General features: G+C 36.9%; 1 protein-coding gene across 1 annotated transcript in view; it reads left to right on the top strand.

The window, feature by feature from the left end:
* Positions 1-20,854, top strand: part of CLVS1 (clavesin 1) — a 152,374-nt gene that overhangs the window by 77,462 nt on the left and 54,058 nt on the right. The window lies entirely within an intron of this gene.

Below are 20,854 nucleotides of genomic sequence, written 5' to 3'. Positions count from 1 at the left end.
TGATGTAGGGAGGGTGGACAGTCCTTCTATAGGCCCTCTCTACATTGCAAGACCAGCAATCCCATGAAAAGTCCCAAGCAGAGAAGTAATAATTCCAGGCTTCCAGGTGATACATTATTGTAATAGAAACTGAAAGGCATAATTCAGGGAGATTCAGAAAAATCATAGGTAAAACTCATGTCTCTTTATTTTGTTGGAAGAGTGAAACAAAGGGGTGACACCCCTATAATAGATGGAAGTTTATATGTAGTCATGTAAATAGCAAAATACTTGCTACTGTCCTTATCAAGCAGCCATACTCTTGCTTTTCAAAGTGCAAGAGTGGACAACCCATTTCAGTGACCCCTGTGTAATGACTAATTGGTGGATCTTTTTCTTAAACTGTGATTTATTCATAGTGAGCTCCCAGCAGAGACAGTACAAGGTGAGCCTCTGATAAACATATTTATTGAATAGATTTATTTTATTGAAATGGTGAGGAAGTTACCCGGGAGGAAGTATTGTCAGATCATCTTTATATTAGGATACACAGTTGGCATTTCAGCTGCTTGTAGGAGTTGTCTAATATTACCTACTGCTCAACACCTAGAGAATTTGGGGCTATAGTATATGACAGTCACCTCTTCCCAAACACAGGTAATATAACACCTCCTGCAGGGTGAAAACAGTGGGGCTCACTGTTCAAGCAGGGAGAATTTAGTGTCATCATTTGTTAATATTAGAAACTTGACTTTCCGTTGTACGATATCCATTCTTAATTCTCCATAGGGACTGTCATCCAATGAGACCGTGGATTACTAACTGTTACAGACTGGGTTCTCCAAGAAGCATATTCTGACAGAGAGAGTAACATGCAGGAGATTTTTCAGGCATGCTAACAACTGTAAAAAGAAAACTAAGAAAGAAAAGAGCAGTAGAAGTTTATCTGGGATTCAGTAATTTCCAATGAAAATCTCATTTGTTCTGAAGCTGAAATAACCCTTTAGAGTCAATCCTGACTGGAAATAAGGAACTCTACCTAATATTTCCACACTGTTCAGTCGCTGGTGTTGGCTGCCCACGGACATGGTAGTGAGCTTAAGCAAAGTTCTTGCTTCAGTCTGAGTAATTTCTGCTGAAACACCCCTAGTGCTGAGGGAGACATGGCAGTGTGTAAGAATCTCTGCTGGCATATGTCCCTTTGATGTGATTTGGTCAACAGTGGATTGGGTTACATGTATGACTATGGTGGTCGCAATGGGCTGTACCATATAACCTAGTAGTCAGTTACATGCCATTTAGTTTTATGTGATTAAACTCTATGCTAGGCACATAATGACAAGATCATGTAGCTACACATTTCTCAGAACATGTCCCATAATTAAACAACATGTGTCTGTGCTGCAAAAAGCAGTTCTTGGCATATTCTGTAATGTAATGTCAGGAAGCTTCCTTTATTCTAAGTGTGCAGTTCCTACTGTTTTTTTTTGTTGTTGTTTGTTTGTTTTTTTTTTTTTTTTAAGATTTATTCATTTATTCAGAACTGGGGTAAAGGCCAGAGTTGAGGAGGGTGAGAGGATTCACCAGAGAAAGAGTGGGGAGCAGAACAGGCAGATCAACGAAGTACACTGCTGAGAGGAGCAGCGGGCGGGTCAGGAGAGGTCTGCCGCACCATGTGGTCACCTCCGGGGCAGGTGGGGATCGAACTCATGCGGAATTGGGTTTAGCTTCTCAGTGCTGTGTTTTAACCCGCTGCGCCACCAGGGAGGGCCTGTTTGTTTTTTTTTTTTTTTTTAATGGCTGTCTACATAACAGCTAGCCCCAAAGTGGAGGGAATACCATACAATATAATGTTGATGGCCACTGGGCTAGTAACTGGCTGACAGTCTTCTAGTTAAGTCTACCAGCTGTATTTCTAAGGTGAAAAGTCAATTCCTTGACCTTGACCAGGGAACCAACATAAGACAATGAAACAAAAATAGTATGTTCAATAGGTGGTGCTGGAGTAACTGGATCTCCACATAAAAAAAAAAAAATCTAGACACAGATCCCACTACACACTTCACAAATATTAAGTCAAAATGGATCACAGGCCAAAATTAAAACACAAAACTATAAAACTCTTAGGAGACAATACAGGTGAAATCCTGTGACTTTGGGTATGTCAATGACTTTTTAGCTCCAATATCAAAAGTACAAATTAGTCAAAGAAATATTTGATAAGATGGATTGTTAAAATAGCACAAAAATGAGAAGACAGGCCCCAGATTGGGAAAAAATCTTGCAAAAGACACATCTGATAAAGAATCATGTAAGATAACTTAAAATTCAATAAGAAGAAAATAAATAGTCTAATTTGAGAATAGGCCAAATGATTTAACAGATAGATCACCAAGGAAGATGGCAAAGAAGGATATGAAAAGATGCCCCATATCTTATGTTCTCAGAGAAATGCAAATTAAGAAAAAAAATGAGTGCCACTATACACTTATTATTTAGAATGAACAAAATCAGGAACACTAACAATACTAAATGTTGACAAATAGACCAGCAGAAACTCTCATACATTATTGGAATGGTACAGTCATTTTGGAAGGCAGTTTGGTGCTTTCTTACAAAGCTAAACATTGGTGTTTACTCAAAGAGTTGAAAACCTATATGCTCACAAGTGTGAGCTTTATGACAGCTTTGTTCATGTTTGCCAAAATTTGGAAGCAACAAAGATCTCCTTCAGTATTTTAATAGATAAACTGTGGTGCATCCATAAGAATTGAATTTTATATAGTGCTAAAAAGAAATGAATTATTATGGAATATAGAAAAACCAAACAAAGAATCAAACAAAGACAATCTTTAAAATCAGTCCTTGAGGGCCCTCTATGGTGGTGCAGCAGGTTAAAGCACAGCACTAAGAAGCTAAAGCCACTTCAGCATGAGTTCCATCCCTGCCCAGGAGGAGATCCACATGGCGTGGCAGACCTCTGCTGACCCGCCCGCTGCTCCCTTCAGCAGTGTACTTCCTTAATCTGCTTGTTCTGCTCCCCACTCTTTTGGTGAAGCCTCTCACCTCCCCCACACCTCTGGCCTGTACCTCAGTTCTGTATGCATAAATAAATAAATCTTTTTTTAAAAAAAAAGTCCTTGAAAACTGACCATAGATCTCTGTGGTTGTCAGAGGGTGAGGGTGAAGGCTAAGCATGGGGGGAGGTGGTAGGGTAGAGGAGAGAGCACTGTGGACTTCGATGGAGGACTATGGGTGCTTTGGTGGTGGGAGGGCTAGCTTTAGTGAGAAAGGGAACTATATTATCAAAACACTGGCAAAGATATACTTCAATAACAATAATTTTTTAAAAAAGAAAAAAGTTGTCAAAATGTAAGACATGGAGGAATCTTAACAGTGTATGACTCCATGAGAGAATTTGGAAAGGTTCCATGCTGTCTGATTCCAACTGTGTAATATGCTGGAAAAGGTAAAACTGTGAAGGTAACAAAAAATCAGGGGTTGTCAGGGGTAAAGGATAAACATGGAGAGGGGTGACTTGCTGCAGCACAGAGGGTGATGCCATAGTGATTGGTACTTGTCATTATATATTTGTCCAAACTTGTGGAATATGCACTGTCAGGAGTGAACTATAATGTAAACTATGGATTTTGAGTGATTATGATGATAGACCGATGTAGTTTCATCAGTTATAACAAATGGACCACTTTGGTGGGAGATGGTGGTAATGGGGAAACAGCATTTGGATAGGAGCAAGAGCACAAGGGAAATAATCTGTACCTCCTCCTCAATTGTGCTACGAATCAAAACTGATCTAAAAAATAAAGTCAATGAAAAGGTGACTATGCAGATTGTGACAAGAGTAATGAAAAAGATGGTGGTATATGCATAGAACTTTGGTTATGCATTTCCTAGGCTGGATTTATGAGTCATAATAATAATCATATAGAAAACTGTTCGTTCAAGGATCATCAGATTTTTCCTTCAAAAGTTGCCCTCATCAACCAGTCATGAAATTCTAACAGTATGTATGGTATATATTCCTCCTTTTAGAATAATTATTTGAAGATATTTCATTGTTTAAAATGCCAAGTTGTTCCAGTTACATAAATATTCTATGAATATTAGTTCAAAGAATTTTAAAGTAGTAATTTCAAGAATGCCTGGAAGTCATTTTCTCTCACACCATTGCTCAAGCTCTTAAATGTGATCAATAATATCTGAAAGAACTGTTGTATCTGTTCGTTACAACTTGTTTAAATGTTAATCAAACTTAAAGTAATATTTATGTCACCATTTAAACATAACACAGCATTATTATCAATTCTACTGGATAATTCTAGCATAACAGCCAACACACTGAAGTCCTGCTCTTGAGTTTTGTAATGTTTCCAAAATCAATTTCTGGAATTATTTCCTATAAATAACTGCAGCCTGACCATTGAAAATCAATGTATCACATTTATCAATGTTTAGTCAACCCTGGTACTGAAAGAGCTTACTGTGCCCAAGTGTTTTATTTAGAAAGAGCTAGAGCCTTCTGTTCCACAGGCTATTTATGAAGTATTTGATTTCTTTAAGAAGTTGACATTTGTTAACGGTTTAGAGAAAATTACTCTCCTTTTGCTCACCTATAGGTTCTATCTAGGCAGCTTGCTTTATTATTCCCATTTTTGTGCTTATGTCATTGTCTTGTGGCCTATCAAACCCTTTGTCAATGAATGAACTCTTCATTCAAGGTTGATTATGAGTTTTCATTGTTAAAAATAGTTTTACAATATTTATATCAATGCAAATTGGAACTCCCCTCAAACCCTTTATCAATGAATGAACTCTTCATTCAAGGTTGATTATGAGTTTTCATTGTTAAAAAGTTTTATAATATTTATATCAATATAATTTGGAACTCCCCTATTAGTTTTAAGCCAGTCTAGCAGAAAAGGAGGCTCAGTGCTTTCTCAACTCTTAACCCAAAGATGGGAGAAGATTTGAACAATGTTCCAACTACCAGCAATCTTTCTCTTGGGTGTTCCTTTTTGTCACACCATTTCACACTCTGTTCTCTCCAGTTTCCTTTTTACATACTACTTTTTGACTCCTCCAGAGCATGTGCTAAATTCACTTGCCCTTAAGAAATCAAAAGTTTCACATTCACTCAACTGTCAAGACGGTGGGCACTGAGCCACATGCCAATTCCTGAGGGTAAATGCTTGGATAGTGTGATTATAACTTTTTAAAGTCAGGTTAAGCAGAAGCATTTCAAGTCTGTAGTAGATTCACATAGAATCAGCAGTCCAAAACTCAGACATGCAGATAAACTGACATACAATGTGTATGTACCAATTCACCATCAGATGTGTATCCATTGCTCTTGTACACAAAATTACAACAGAGAGCAAAGCTGACCTGGACTCCTGAAACTTGCATTCTAGAGTTTATAACACAAAGTCCTGTCCATTTATGAACAATATTAGCATCACTGGGAACTAATTAGAAATGCAGAATCTCAGATCCTATCCCAGATCTAGTGGGTCCGAATCCGCATTTCAAGGAATTCTCCAGATAATTTGTATGCATGTTAGCAATGAGAAAAGCACTGCTTGAGCATGCAATATTACCGTATAATACAATTGTTCTCAATTTTAAATGCAATCGACACCCCTGGAGGAATCATTAGCACGCATTGCTCCACCCTCCAGCGTTTCTGATTCTGTAGATCTGGAGCACAACTGTGAGTCTGATTGATATTTGCAAAGTACTCCCGGGTGCTGCTGATGCTGCAGGTACAACCACATTTTGGCGTTGGTGATAGAAGAATCCCGCTATCTGGGCTTCGATCCTGGATCTGCCTCTTACCCACCATAGGCAAGCCATCTATCTCCCTAGTTTTAGTTTCATCATCTGTGAAATGTGGCATCCTAACAGTACTACTTCCTAGGCTTCTAGTAGACAATAATAGCATATGAAAAGCACCTGTGCCCTGAATGCTTGCCGAATGACATTGTTTTTGAAAGAATAAAGAGAACAGGTTTTAGCAGTGGGCTCCTATAGCTCTGTGCACAGATATAAATGCAACTCTTTTTCATTCACCCAGCACTGTATGCTTGGATCTCCAAAAATTAGGCCTTACCGATCTATTCACAAACCACGAAATGAAAAACTCACTCCCTCTCCCTGCTCGGTTTTGTTAATGACTTAAACCTGTTTAGTGTCACTGGCTCCAGCTGTGCTCTTGGGGTGCTCTTTCTTTCTATTTGCGTGGTGTGACCCTTTTCATTATCATTCAATAGTTCACTTCGAACACCTTTTGCAGTTGGGTGATTGATGGGTTCTAATTCACCTCTTCCTGCAGGGTTCTTTTTAGCCATAACATTTATAGTGTCTTTTATTGATCCATATAGCTTTCACTTATTAAAGAATATTAGATAGGAACAAATTGAAGGAAGATTACATTTTGCCAAGAAACTTCTTAATTTGTTTTTTAAATCCTTGGTATGCTTGAAAACACTTCCCTCTAGACGAACTACTTTTTACCACCTTGGGCCACAATGCTGTATTTATGAATTTGCAACAGTGTGGTATGCTATTATGGAAATAGTAGAGGAATAAAATACCTCCTTTAATGCTTTACTTTGATTAATATCAATTAAACTCAGGAAGATAATTAGAACTAATGACACTCTGGTGATCCTGGTGGCAGACATGACGGCCCATTTAAACAGCTCAAGTAAATAGGTTTATCACTGGCATACTTTTGATAAATGGTTATTCTGAATTGGCTTGCATGAAAGGCCTAACCAGTGCTCTTATTCATCCACTGAACAAGCACTCTCTAAGCTTTTATTCTGAATCAGTTACAAAGGTGAATAGCTAGCGTTCCTGTTCTCAGGAGTCCACAGATCAGAGGAGCCAGACCTACAAACACATATAAATGCAGGAAGCATACCCAGAAAGGGAGGTATAACCAGGTGAATAAAACCCCAGTGCATGTGGGAGGAGTTTGGAATGGCACCCAGAGCCAGGCCACACCTCTACTGATTCTTTTATTATTATTATTAGTGATTTAATTCCTTATGTGTAATAGGCCAGAGGTGCAGGGGCAGTGAGAGGATTCAACAGAGAGAGTATGGGGAGCAGAACAGGGGAGCAGCAAGAGAGTCAGGAGAGGTCTGCCCAACCATGTAGATCACTTCCTGGGGTCAGGATCAACTAGCACTGAAGCGGCTGCAGCTGCAGCTTGCTTGCAGTGCTGGGCTTTAACCCATTGCACCACCAGGGAGGACCCCCTCTGCTGATTCTTAACAGATGAGGGCAGAAAAACCAAGTGAAGGTAGAGTGGGAGAGATCCCAGGGCAGATACAAAATCAAGACATAACTCAATATGCACAAGAAACAGAGTTCAGTTCAGATTCCTTGAGTACACAAGGGCCAGGCAAGGAATTCTTGTGTTCCTGTGCCTGTGGTCACTTCTGCAGACATTGGGAACCACAGAACATATTGAAGCAGGAAGGCAAGGCAGATTTATATCTCACATGGGATCAAATTGACGGGAAGATTTAAAGACAGGAGAACCAATTAAAAAGCAACTGCAAGGGATTTTAGTAAAAAATGATAGCAAGGATTCAATAACTAAAGAATGCAATAGTGCTTGGATGTTGGGGAGTGGAAGGGATGGAGGAGGACCCCAGGGTGAAGTCCAGGTGTGCAGCTAGAGTGAAGGGTACGTGGTGGGGCCAACTGGAAGGTGCAGGTGTGGAGAGACAATGATCATCATTTGAGTATTAGACATGCTGAATTTAAGATCCTGTGGAATATATTTTTAAAGACATATTTATTTTTCCTGTGGAATAATTTAATTATTTACACTTCATCTAAGGCAAAATGAGAGGTCCAGAGTTGGTGGTATTTGAACTCAAAGTTAGTCAGAGAAAAATGATGAAGTGAGGAGTAACTGAGAACAGGATCCAAAGGAAGAACAACAACAATGAGCCATTTAGAGGCAGAGGAGGGGACTCCAATGGGAAAGGGAGGTGGCAATGGGGAACTATGAGAGGAATCATAGCGCTCATCCTGAAAGAAGCTAAGCAGTGTGGTTTCAAGAAAGGAGATGTTTTCAGTGTAGCAGCAAGGATGGGATTTAGAGGTCCTGGCTTCAGGAGGGCGATAACACTATCAAGTACTAAGTTCCACAGACCCCAGGGTGTCACAGGATAAAGGAAATTGGAGGAGATAGTTATAAGCTTGTGGTGCTGGAAGGAGTATTCCATTTTACCTTTCACACAACAAGATTTTCAGCAGGGAAAATAGTAAGGGCCTCCACACAGCTGTGGAAATCAGTCTTGACAAACAACTGACCTTTGTGAATTGTTTAGTTCCAGGTTAATATGTTTCTGTGCACATCCAAAATGAGACCTCCATTGTTAGGAAATGAAGAGTGATATGGCTACCCAGAAACTGTGTTCTGAATGTATTATATATTTGCAGCAATATGAATGGACTACGTGTATTTCTAGTCTCTGAGAGTCTCCGGGAACCTTGTAATGCAGGGTTAAGCAGCATTGAGCATTGTAAATGGCCATCTGTTGAAACGACCCCTGGAGGAACCTTATCCTTCACAACCCACATTGCTCTGTGATTAACCACAGTTTGGAAATAATACATGTGGCCAAAGAACCAATCAGAGTTCTTTGCTTTTAAGGAATAGAAAGCCAAATCAAATCTGACTGGGGGAAGGGGCGGGGAACAGTGGCATTTACATAACAGAAAAGTGAAAGCAACTCAATTTTCCAGTTTCAGTTAGCTCTAGAGATGAAGGTGAGACAATGCCATGAAAATGTGTTCTGTCTTCTCTGTCCACCTCTCAGTTCCACTTTTCTCTGACATCATTTTCAGACAAGTTTTTCTCACAAAATGATAGTGAAGAATCTCAGTTTTAGGTACAAAGGTCTCTGGACTCTGCGTTCTTGACAAATTGAGGGGGTCATAGGGAACTCTCGCTAGGTTATGAGCCCACCTGAGGTTCTATACTAGAACCACATAGATTAAGAATTTTGGAGGAGTGGCCCCCAAATAATTATAAAAATCACCTCACAGAGATTTTAAGCAGCAAATTGGAGGAAGGTTTTCTTCCAATCCTCTCCTTACTATCCACTGTAGAAGAGGGAATTAGGAAATTGGATTTTGTTTCTATTTGACAACTAATTTCATGGATAATCTTTGCAAATTGCTGACAAAATTATTTATCAGCAAAAGCCTACCGGACTCAACTAGAACAATGTTTCTCAAACATTATCACTCACCAGAAGCAGAGGAAGACTTGTTGAAATCCCATTACTGGCTCCCGAACTTGTAGTGTCCAGTTGGTGGAAGTGAAAGAGGTTGTTCAATCCCTCCAAGAGTAGATGAAATTTGTGAGGATAAATAGGGTAAAACACAGAATCCATTTTCACCAAAGGAAAATATTTGTTGCTAGGACTTGTTAATTGTTAACTTTTTTTTAACCCAAAGACAAAATTTAAAGTGCTGTTATACATACAAAAAAATATTTAGAAATGCCTAGTTTTTGTGTAATAAACTTTTTATTGATGTGCAATATACATTTAAAGAGCTCCGTGTGTGACCAAGTGAATTTTCAGAGAATGAAAGCATTTAAGCAACCAAACACCGATCAAGAGAGAGAACATTAGTTACTTAGAAGTCTCTCATTCCTCTCCCAAAATCAGCTACTATTCTGACTTTCAATGCCTTATGTTTAGTCCTGACAGAGTAATCTTAGATTTACAGAAAAGGAGGAGTGACCTATCCCATGTCCAGGTATTCTTGAGTCAGTCATTCTTTCGTGGTATGACAGTACTTGTATTTTTCTCATCAAGGATCTAAAACTATTAGTGACTACAAATAAATTTTAATTCCTAAATATGGAGGCTAAGAAATATAATATCACATTGTCTTTGCAAAATCTAATTATGTGGCAATTGTGTCTCAGAATACACAGCATCAAATAAGTGTTATAAGATTGCTGCAGTAAATTTATAGAATGTATTCTTTTAAAATATATTTATTTTATTTATTTATGCATACATAAATGCATATATATGTATTTATTCTGGCTGGGGTACAGGCCAGAGGTACAGAGGGTGAGAGGATTCACCAGAGGCATAGTGGGGAGCAGAACAGGCAAATTGACTGAAATACTCTGCTGAGGGGAGCAGCAGGTGAGACAGGATTTTTGTAAAATAGTGAAGAGATATTCATCTAAAATCTTTATAATGTGAAATGGAAAATTTCACAGCATAAAAGACAAATCCTTAGTCTTCATATAACTCAGGAACCTCAGAATTTATTGTTAGATTTTTTTTTCTTTTTTTAAGGATTTATTTATTTATGCATACAGAGCTGGGGTACAGGCCAGAGGTGCAGGGGTGGTGAGAGGATTCACCAGAGACAGAGTGGGGAGCAGAACAGGCAGATCAACAAAGTGCACTGCTGAGGGGAGCAGCGGGCAGGTCAGGAGAGGTCTGCCGCGCCATGTGGTCACCTCCAGGGCAGGTGGGGATCAAACTCATGTGGAAGTGGCTTTAGCTTCTTAGTGCTGTGCTTTAACCTGCTGGGCCACCAGGAAGGGCCCTGTTGTTGGATGTTTTGGGAGAAGTTTTACTATATAGTGAAAATAGTTTCCACATTGCCTTTTAAATTCCCTAAATTGAAGAATAGTAAATATGTTAAGCACCTACAGGTATTGAGATTGCTAATAGTCTCTAAACGTCTCTTCAACTACACAGAACCCAGGCTTAGGGGTTCGTTATATATGATAGTTATAAAAATTCTTTTAGATACTGGTAATACTAGTAAGCAATCATAAAAATGCAAATTGTACATAATCCTTCTCAGAGATAAATGTCTTAAACCTGAGTATCTGTTCTTTTTACTTTACAGTATATGGTGAGCAACATTCTCATCCTTTCAATATTTACTACAAAATAATGTATAATTATTGCATAGTGTCCCATTTCCTAATTAAAGTTATGCCTCAATTAATGATGGTAATTATGAATAGTAGAATATATTCTACATTGGTGGTCCTGCTAGGGTTAAGTCAGTGGGGTACTTGGTTCCTTCTGGGAAAGATTTTGGCAGTTTCTCTTTCCATGGCACAGAGTGTTTATTAATGAAAAAGACACTTTGCATAGACACAAGCAGGCAAAGGCTGCATTTTAAGTGTTGTTTAGGAAAAGGAAGTGCCGACATAGACACAGGTGGGCAGAAAGCTGCATTTTGCCAGAGTAAGAGATAGCTTTATAAAATGTTCTTTGAGGGGGTTCATCGCTTTTTGGAATTTTATCACTTTGGGATCTGGTTGGGTTTGTTCTCTAACAGATTATTCTTTCTGACCCTCACCTCAGTTTCATGAAGTTATTGTTTTGGGATCAAGTTAGACTGATTTTCTGTAACTAATAATTCTTTCTGCCTCTCTCTCAGACTCCTGAAAATTCCCATAGCCAGTTTAAGGACTGGTTAATCTTCCCTTACCCAATCTCTGCTTCTTATACTTGTGAGAACTTCCATCTAAATTTCTCTATTCAATCTATCAATCGCACCAGGCTACACATGTAACCTAGATTACATCATCTATCATGTAAACATCTAGATTTGTATAATTACACTCCATGGTATTTATACAAAAATAAAACTAGCTAAGGATGCTTTTCTCAGAACATGGTCCTGTTCATTAAGAGATGCATGATTGCAGATGGCTAAAATATCAACCATTTTTCAACTCTTGAATGCTTATTTAGGTGGTTGTCAAGTCTTACACTATTATGTAAAATATGTAATGAATATTCTTTAGCTAATATTATGGCCACAGGAGTTACTTCCTTTGCAAAATTTCCAGAGGTGACATGCATCTTTAAGATGCTCTACAAAAGGGCTTTTTAATATTCACCATTAAAATGAGAAAGGTTCTGCCTTGAAGCAAAATCAACCTGGAATAGTAAAAATAAGTCTCTGTCTATTTTTAACCTCCCCAATGATGCCTCCACAACACAGTGCCATTTTAATTTGCCTTTATTATTGTGATTGCTAGTGAGATGGAACATTTTTCCACATATTTATTAGACATTTGAATCCTCTTTTCTATGTATTGCCTGCTAATTTACTTCATCCATTTTTCACTTGAGGTCTTAAAATTTTGTTTTATTTCAAATTTGTAAGAGACTTTCATTACTTAAAGAAATAAACCTTTTATCACATCACAAATATTTTCCACAGTTTACATCTACAATGAATACAGTTTACTTCTGAAGTTTTTGTTTAAACCAGTTGAGAAGGTTTATATGATAGCCTGTCAAGCTGCCTTTCTTAGAAAGCCTTTTTTACATCATAAGTGTTTATAAAATTCACTAGTAGTTCCTTCTAGTTTTAGATTTTTTAAATTTAGCATTCTTGTCTATCAGAATTTTTATTTGAAAAGATGTAAAGAAGTGATTTAATTACATTTATTATTCTTAGCACTAGTTATAGGGTAATATATCCTGATGTACATTTTAGAATATGGATAAATCAATGCTTAAGGCATATTAAGAAGGAGAGTAAGGACAGAACCACTTATCCATTGAATGCTTTCTGTAAGAAATCTGAATCAGTGTTAGATTAAATATGAAGAATGTGACATGGCAAAGAATGAGGAGATTGTGTTCAACATAATATGTGCCAGGATTCCGAATAGGAATAATCTGAAGGGAACAACTGGCCATGTCCCTGAACAGAGATCAAGATTTGCTTGATAATTCTTTGGGGCCATGTGAGAGAAGTAAAATCAAGATGGTATGACCAGGTACAGGACAAAAGCTGGACTAAAATATTTGGAAAATAACTTTCTCTGCTAAGAAGTTCTAAATATATAGACATAAAGGTTATTTCTCTGCTGTAATATTAATAAAGTGGAGTTTTACAATTTAATGTTTAGTAGAGAGTATTCACAATGTGAAGAAACTTAAAAGATTAAGTTAATGCCAGCTCAACTGGAATGTCATTAATTGAGAAGAATAATCTCTAATACCTTAATCCATAGACTTGTTAGGAATTTTGAAGAAATTACAAATAGCTTGTTCAATTAACTGAAAGAGGTTTTAATTAAGACATTCTTGAAAAAAAAAAAAAAGAATACAGAGCAATGTTAGCAAGAATTTTAAGACATTTCCAGAAGAGATTTGGAGAGAAGCTCTGACTCAAAAGCTATGGAAGGAACACATCTCATAGAGTTGAAGCCTTGTCCTATATTCTGAAATGTAGGAAAAGTATGCTATTGTTGAGTAGCTTAATACAAAGTTCTGCTTGATTATTCTTGTGATGCTTTTTCTGTAATATTCACAATTTTTTTACATTTATAGAAATTGAGAATCTTATTACAATGTGGGGGGCTTGAGAGTAAACCAATGCAAGCCTAGAACAAGACAGAAGTACAAATAGGAACCTGTTCTGTTTTCTGAAAGCTAACTGATGAGGTCATTTGTTTGGGCCAGTTGCTGATCTAAAAGGATAAAGGAGCTAAAGTGCTAATTGAACTTCAGGTAAGGTGAATGTCGGCATCTGGTAAGTATCTTTACAGAGACCTGCTCAGTCTTCCCGCTAGAGCTCTCAAACTGACTGTTATCTTTAATAAGGAAAGACATTCATTGTCAAATTCAATCCCCAGCCCTGGGAAAAGCATAGTGCAGATTATCCTAAGTGATTTAAGCCAGCCACCATTCACACTAATCTAGGGATTGGTAAGAACCAAATCAGTGCTGTACTCATCATAATAAATTCAGGTTGTTTCTATAATATAGGAATCTAATTTAAAATTTATAAAAATGACAGATGAGGGCTCTCCTTGGTGGTACAAAGGGTTAAAGCAACATATTATGAAGCTCCCTGAAGCCACTGCAGCATGAGTTCGATCCCCCTCTCCTCCCCCCCGGAGCTGGCTCACATGGTGTGACAGACCTCTTCTGACCCGCCAGCAGTGTATTTCAGTAGATCAGCCTGTTCTGCTCCCCACTCTGTCTGTGGTGAATCCTCTAACCCACCACACATCTGGCCTATACCCCAGTTCTGTAAACATAAACAATCTTTTTTTTAAATGACATATGAACATATGAATAAACTACCTAAAGAAATATTGCATTGCTGATATCAAATAATTTCATGCAATTGATTTTTGAATTCAATATTGAAGGAAATGTATGTGTAAGTTCTACTGATTCTCAAGAAAGAAATTACATGGATTAAAAAAAGTAGTCCTTTGATAATCCAGTTAAATTGATTAATTTATTAATCTCAGTGATTATCCAAAGTATGACACAAGACAGAGATTGCTGACCAAGCAGTCAAGTCAGTGCTTCTTTGCCATACTAGGTATCTTCAAAGGCAATGCCAATGACTAATGGAAAGTTCATGAATATTTGGTGAATGTTTTTCACTTTCTAGGCTTGCATACAAACACAGTCAAACATGGAGATTAATCTCTCTGATATTCATGAAACACATAAACCATAATAGGTTTATTAAAATCAAACACTAACCTAGGCACTGAGAATATGTGGGAGGGCAAGACAGACCAGTTTCTAGCTCTTCTGAAGTCTATGGTCTATCAGGTGGTGGGAGAAAGTGGATAATAAGTGATAAATAATGCTATCAATACTATGGGTGTCTTAGTGATAGCTGTGGTGTTGAAGAGTAGAAAGTCTATATTTCTGAATCACATACAGAGTTATAAACTGGTGTTATCTTCATTTTTAAAAAATTATTATAGAAAAGGAAGATCAAACAAGAAGTTGTGATAATGTGATGATAGCTGCAAGGAAGCAACAGAAGTATATTTCAAGAGGTAAAATTTGAACTTAGGGGGCCCTCCCTGGTGGCGCAGCGGGTTAAAGCACTGCACTAAGAAGCCACTTCAGCATGAGTTCGATCCCCGCCTTCCCCGGAGGAGATCCACATGGCGTGGCAGACCTCTCCTGGCCCGCTGCTCCCTTCAGCAGATCAGAGTTGATTTGCCTGTTCTGCTCCCCACTCTGTCTCTGGTGAATCCTCTCATCCTCCGCATCTCTGGCCTGTACCCCAGTTCTGAATAAATAGATAAATAAATCTTTTAAAAAAAATTTTGAACTTAGACTTAAATGTAAGGGAAATAAGAGAATCATTCACAGGTCAGGGGAAGCAACTTTTAGGAAGAGACAGCAAATTCAAAGGCTTTTAGAAGTGATAAAAGAAATCATATTGGAAAGATAGGAAAGTAGAAACTTCCTCCCTCAGAGCCCAACTTCATGCACACCAAGTTTGCTCCACTAGATATTGAACACTTCCAACTCTTTCCTTTGGAAATAGAAACTGACTCATTAGGACAAAACCCTAGCTGGGTTTCATATGCCTACAGCAATTTGCAGACTTTATTTTATTTCATCTGCATAGTATTATTTTAATATTCTTATATTTTGTTTGGACAAATTATAAAATAGACTAATATATGAAGTAAGTTTGAGATTGTAAATGGAATCATTTTTGGATTTATCTTTCTGCTGTAGAGACAACAAATCTTTGTATTTTTATTTTGTGTCCTGCTAAATTATTGTGCTTGTTTATTATTTAAATAACTTTTCACTCGAGTCTAGAATTTTCAATGAAAATTGCCATGTCATCTGCAAATAATGATACTTCCACTTCTTCCTTTCCAATTTTGATAGCTTTTATAATTATTTTCTTATTAATTAATCTTGCTAAGACTTCTAACATAATACTGAATAGTAGTGTTGAGAATGAACATACCTGTGAAAATGATTCTTATGTAAAAGACAAGAAACAATTGTTAGAGAGGAGTTGGAGGGAAGACAGCCCTTATACACTGTTGATAGGAACATAAATTATTGTAGCCATTATGGAAAATCAGCATGTAGATTCTTCAAAAATTCAAAACAGAAATTCTATATGATCCTGTTATTCCATTCTGTGTTTACCCCAAAATACAAAACACTAATTTGAAGAGATATAGGCATCACCACATCACCATGTATATGGCAATGCAATTACTCATAGTCATAAAGTGGAAATAACCACAGTGTCCATCAATTGATTAATAAAGAAATGGATAGTGAAATCCTGCAATTTGTAATCACAAACATAGACCAAGAGGAAATATTTAATGAAATAAGCTAGATAGAGAAAGACAAACACCATGTAATTTCATTCACGTGGAACATAGAGAAAACAAACGTAAACTAAACTCAAGCAAACAAACAAAACCCTTTTGGACTGCAAGACCAATTAGTGGTTACAAAGAGGGGAAGGAAGGAGAGTAATTCAGGAAAAGGGAGAATGAAGGTGAAGGACAGTTGGATTTTAAACTATTTTTAACAATATACACACACTTTGATTCAACAATGCACATCTGATACTTGTATAATGCTATGATGCAATGCTGCTAAATTTTAAAAAATTAAACAAATGTTCAAAGAAAATATTAAAATGTGAACAAAACAGTGTCTTATAATTAAGGAAAATAAGCTGTTAACATACAAGAGCAATTTATTGGTGTGGCCAGGGTTTCCATAACTGGAGTCCTGCAGCTATTCATCTCAATGAGAGCCGCTGCTTCTGCCTGCAGTCTCTGGGGCTGAGACGTGACAGGTGCTGATCACTCAGGTGTTGGCAGCAGACTGAGAACAGTGATCTATAGAGTAGATCACTCTATGCATTAAGAATAGTGACCTATAGAGTAATCACTCAGTGCATTAAGAAAACCTGGCATCTCAGCCACAGCTATGCAGAGTTAATAGGGAGACATGGTCTCCATATTGTTGACAGAACACCCCAAATCCTCAGGCTATCATCAGCACAGTTATTTATCTTTTACTCCAAATCAAAGGAAGAAACATGTCAGACTTAAAAGCCCAAATGGGAACAGGAAAAAAAAAAAGAGAGAGAGAGAGAAAGAGATAGGATAATTTGTTAGAAGCTGTTTGAGTTTTGTTTTATTGTCCTTAGAGGCTGTTTTTGTAATACTATTAAAATCAGACATATTTCAGCATGACTGACATAGACACTATATATAAATATCTGAGTACGCTGTCTATTCACATAGTGTGTATATCAAACAATACTAATGTTCTGCTTCAATCATATTCACATTTTTTAAAAGATTTATTTATTTATGCATACAGAACGGGGGTACAGGCCAGAGATGCAGGGACTGTGAGAGGATTCACCAGAGACAGAGTGGGGAGCAGAACAGGCCGACTGACAAAGTACACTGCTGAAGGGAGCAGCCGGCAGGTCAGGAGAGGTCTGCTGAGCCATGTGGGTCACCTCTGGGACATAGATTGAACTCATGCTGAAGTGGCTTTAGCTTCTTAGTACTGTGAGTTAACCCACTGTGCCACCAGGGAGGGTACCCTATTCACTTTTATAGGAGAAACTTCTTTTCGTTTCTTGTGCCTTTGTTTTTGATGTAACAAAAACAAGTATATATATATACACACACATATATATTTCTCTTTCTACATAGATTCCATAATCTATACATCTTACTTTGTTACTTAAACAATGTCTTTAGGATTTCAGCATATCATGTAATAGAGAGAAAATATTTTTATATGTGCACATAGAAATCTTCCCCTTTATTTCTCTTACATGTGCATAGAGTTTCATTGTGTGAGTGTCCTACCATTTGCTAAATGGATATTTGGTCTAATTCCAAACATTTGCTATTATAACCAATGTAGAAGCAATCAAGTTTTTATAAACATCATTTGCACATGTGCAATAATATCAGCAACATAAATTCCCATAAGTAGAATTTTTGTGTAAATTAAAAATCATCCATTTGTAATATGGATACATATTCAGAAATATCCCTCCATGGGGGATGTACTATAATATCCATGACCATTAATAATGTATGAGTTGCTTAATAACATCTTGCCAACAGAATGTATCCTCAAACTTTTGGTATTTTGACAGCCTGATAGATTAAAAAGGTATCTCGTTGAAATTTTCATTTGCATGTCTCTAAATTATGATTGAAGGGGAACAATTTTTCTATGATTAAGTAGCATCTCTATTCCCTTTTCTGTTAATTTCCTTCCCCATTTTTATTGTTCTTGATTTTATCAATATAAATTTAACTCTTTATGATAAGCAGTCATATAATATGCAAATGTTTCTCATAGTTTTCTTTCAATTATCTTTTAATTTTACCAGAAGAAATTTTTTGCTGTTTTGTTTTGCTTGTTAAGAGAATTTTTATTGTAGTATTATTCAATCTTGTATATAGTTTCTGGATTTTCTCCTAAAATTTCATGAGTTGATTTTATTTTACTTTTAAATTTTTCATTCTTTTGCAGTGTACAGTGTGAGATTCTTTTTTTCCTAGAAGGTTACCAGGTTGTGCTAACATAATTTATGGAAACATTTATTCCCCCACCCCTTCTAATTGTTCTTGCCATCTTCATCATTTGCTATATATGCTAGCATCTCTTCATGCATTAATATCACAATGCTTAAATTATTGCTGCTTAACAATAAGTTTTAATAACTACTAGATCTAATTCCTTAGAATATTTCTGCCCAATATAAATTCATTTGTTGTGATAAAAAGGGAGCTGATTATCCAAAGATACTTGCATGATTTCTTAGATAAAAACCACATGTCCTGCATCCAAGATCTCCTTCACTCTTCTCAGCATTACAGACCACTTTCCCTTTCCACCCTATCAGATTTCACTGCTAAGGTTGATATTTGTGGACACCCAGAATGGTTTTCTCCTCCACTTGGGTTTTCTTCCCCTCTGTCAGATGGTCAAATATTGTGCTTTGCAAAGCTTCCAGATTGAGAATGGGCACAGCTATGTTTGCATTCTAGGCTGTTGGGGCCTGATTCTCAAACTTGTTCTAGGGAGCAGGTAACCATTAAATTCTCAGATTGGGTATAGAAATGTAGGCTTTCAATTATATACACACACACACACGTGTGTGTGTGTGTATGTATGTATATATATGTGTGTGCATGTATATATAGAGATTTTTATATATAAAAATCTCTATATATACATGCACACACATATATATACATACATACACACACACACACGTGTGTGTGTGTGTATATAATTGAAAGCCTACATTTCTATACCCAATCTGAGAATTTAATGGTTACCTGCTCCCTAGAACAAGTTTGAGAATCAGGCCCCAACAGCCTAGAATGCAAACATAGCTGTGCCCATTCTCAATCTGGAAGCTTTGCAAAGCACAATATTTGACCATCTGACAGAGGGGAAGAAAACCCAAGTGGAGGAGAAAACCATTCTGGGTGTCCACAAATATCAACCTTAGCAGTGAAATCTGATAGGGTGGAAAGGGAAAGTGGTCTGTAATGCTGAGAAGAGTGAAGGAGATCTTGGATGCAGGACATGTGGTTTTTATCTAAGAAATCATGCAAGTATCTTTGGATAATCAGCTCCCTTTTTATCACAACAAATGAATTTATATTGGGCAGAAATATTCTAAGGAATTAGATCTAGTAGTTATTAAAACTTATTGTTAAGCAGCAATAATTTAAGCATTGTGATATTAATGCATGAAGAGATGCTAGCATATATAGCAAATGATGAAGATGGCAAGAACAATTAGAAGGGGTGGGGGAATAAATGTTTCCATAAATTATGTTAGCACAACCTGGTAACCTTCTAGGAAAAAAAGAATCTCACACTGTACACTGCAAAAGAATGAAAAATTTAAAAGTAAAATAAAATCAACTCATGAAATTTTAGGAGAAAATCCAGAAACTATATACAAGATTGAATAATACTACAATAAAAATTCTCTTAACAAGCAAAACAAAACAGCAAAAAATTTCTTCTGGTAAAATTAAAAGATAATTGAAAGAAAACTATGAGAAACATTTGCATATTATATGACTGCTTATCATAAAGAGTTAAATTTATATTGATAAAATCAAGAACAATAAAAATGGGGAAGGAAATTAACAGAAAAGGGAATAGAGATGCTACTTAATCATAGAAAAATTGTTCCCCTTCAATCATAATTTAGAGACATGCAAATGAAAATTTCAACGAGATACCTTTTTAATCTATCAGGCTGTCAAAATACCAAAAGTTTGAGGATACATTCTGTTGGCAAGATGTTATTAAGCAACTCATACATTATTAATGGTCATGGATATTATAGTACATCCCCCATGGAGGGATATTTCTGAATATGTATCCATATTACAAATGGATGATTTTTAATTTACACAAAAATTCTACTTATGGGAATTTATGTTGCTGATATTATTGCACATGTGCAAATGATGTTTATAAAAACTTGATTGCTTCTACATTGGTTATAATAGCAAATGTTTGGAATTAGACCAAATATCCATTTAGCAAATGGTAGGACACTCACACAATGAAACTCTATGCACATGTAAGAGAAATAAAGGGGAAGATTTCTATGTGCACATATAAAAATATTTTCTCTCTATTACATGATATGCTGAAATCCTAAAGACATTGTTTAAGTAACAAAGTAAGATGTATAGATTATGGAATCTATGTAGAAAGAGAAATATATATGTGTGTGTATATATATATACTTGTTTTTGTTACATCAAAAACAAAGGCACAAGAAACGAAAAGAAGTTTCTCCTATAAAAGTGAATAGGGTACCCTCCCTGGTGGCACAGTGGGTTAACTCACAGTACTAAGAAGCTAAAGCCACTTCAGCATGAGTTCAATCTATGTCCCAGAGGTGACCCACATGGCTCAGCAGACCTCTCCTGACCTGCCGGCTGCTCCCTTCAGCAGTGTACTTTGTCAGTCGGCCTGTTCTGCTCCCC

This window comes from Condylura cristata, unplaced genomic scaffold, assembly GCF_000260355.1.
Source record: "Condylura cristata isolate star-nosed mole 26May11 unplaced genomic scaffold, ConCri1.0 scaffold00009, whole genome shotgun sequence".
NCBI classification, from domain to species: domain Eukaryota; kingdom Metazoa; phylum Chordata; class Mammalia; order Eulipotyphla; family Talpidae; genus Condylura; species Condylura cristata.
This window is presented reverse-complemented; position numbering and strand designations above follow the sequence as displayed.